Here is a 1,824-nt window from a genome sequence, read left to right as displayed (position 1 = left end):
TAGAATTAAGTTTTTAAGTGCGAATGCCAGGACCAAAAATGTGGTTTATCAATGTAAGGTAATGACTAACACAGACGTCTCGCATTATGTGGGTAGCTCCTCGACGCAGGTCTCCAAGAGAATTTCCAGCCATTATTCTTCCTTTAGGGATAGGAATAAAATTAATAGTACTGGTCTAAGTAAATTAATCTGGAAACTTAAGGATTGCAATAAACAATTCTCTTTGGAATGGTCAATACTGGCTACCCCAATACCCTACGACAAGGGTAAAGAATTTTGTCCTCTTTGTAACTTGGAGCTATTCCACATTCTGTTTTCCAAAAATAATTTAGTAAACCAGATAACACAGAGAGCATACAGATGCCAGCATTGGAGGAAACACACCTTCAGTTCTTATCGTTAATTTCATCCTTCTTACCAATTTTAGTTATTATTATTTTTTTTTTTTTCACCATGACATTCTCGCTAGTGGACGTCCGCCTTACAAGTGGTATGTACAATGTCCCAGCTTAGTATTTACCCTTAACTTTAGACAATAACAATAATAGTAATAGGAGAGTATTGTAGTTCGCTTGAAGCATTGTGTATTGTTTGTAAAGAATAAAAAGTTTAGGAAGGTATAACGATGCAATATAGAACAAAAAATGGACTGTATACCTGTTGTAACTTGGTAAACTGTAGTCCGATGATATTTCGGAATTAGAATTCCTTCTTCAGATCTTAATTTGCTGGAGTCTCTGCTATAAATATACAGGTATACAGTCCATTTTTTGTTCTATATTGCATTGTTATACCTTCCTAAACTTTTTATTCTTTAATAATAGTAATAATGATAATATTTAATTTATTTTTATATTTATTATAATAATGATAATAACAATAACAGGAATATCATTAAAATATTATCTTAAATAACAATTATATCTAATCCCAACACTAGTTATATTTACTCTTTCCCCTTCCATAGTTGGTTCAGCCAGTCTTTCCCAGTAAAGCTACATTCGTTGAGTTTGAAGCATACTGGTTTTTTACTTACATAATTTTGATCTTGTTCTCGTAAGCATGTTTATTATTATTATTTCATCACACTATAGTTTTGTACCTTGTATTACCATTTATTTAGATTAATAACCGTATCTTAATACGATTCAATGCTATGGTTGTTTAATTTCTTATATTTACAATCTTTGCTTAGTTCTACCTCAGTATGTAAGTTTGTTTACACAAGGAGTAATAATATATAATGAATTCATTGGATTCTCTCCCTTCCTCCTTTACTGAGTTTTTTTGTTTACCATTGTTTACCATTTTTTTTTAATTTAGATTTTGGGATTTTACTGCGGTCCATTATGCCTTCCTCTAATTTAAACTTTTAGTATAGTGTTCTCAGCATCTCTCCCTTAATAGCTCCCTGTAAACCAACGGTCATTTACTTAGCTATATAATGTTATAACTCGTACGCAACCTTAGCATTTAGCGCAAGTCTTGCTTTTGTATGTTGGTTCCCTGAGGATGAATTTATGTGCAATTCCAGCACCTCTTACTTCTTTGGAGTAGAGTGTACATATATTTTGAAACATATGTAGGAATTAAAGGATCTTATTGATTATATGCGTTTTGCTCCATTTATTATTATTCTTTATATCTACTCAAAATACATCACTTTAACTTGGTATTTCTACCTATTAAACGGGTATGATATCCCAGTTTTAGTGTGCTTTTTGCTTCACTGGTAACCATTAACATATTTACATTATCGAAGTTTTTTCAACCGAGATAATATCAATATATACATGAATTAATATATATATATATATATATATA

The sequence above is a fragment of the Octopus bimaculoides genome, chromosome 28 (assembly GCF_001194135.2).
Source record: "Octopus bimaculoides isolate UCB-OBI-ISO-001 chromosome 28, ASM119413v2, whole genome shotgun sequence".
In the NCBI taxonomy this organism is placed as follows: Eukaryota; Metazoa; Mollusca; class Cephalopoda; order Octopoda; family Octopodidae; genus Octopus; species Octopus bimaculoides.
This window is presented reverse-complemented; position numbering follows the sequence as displayed.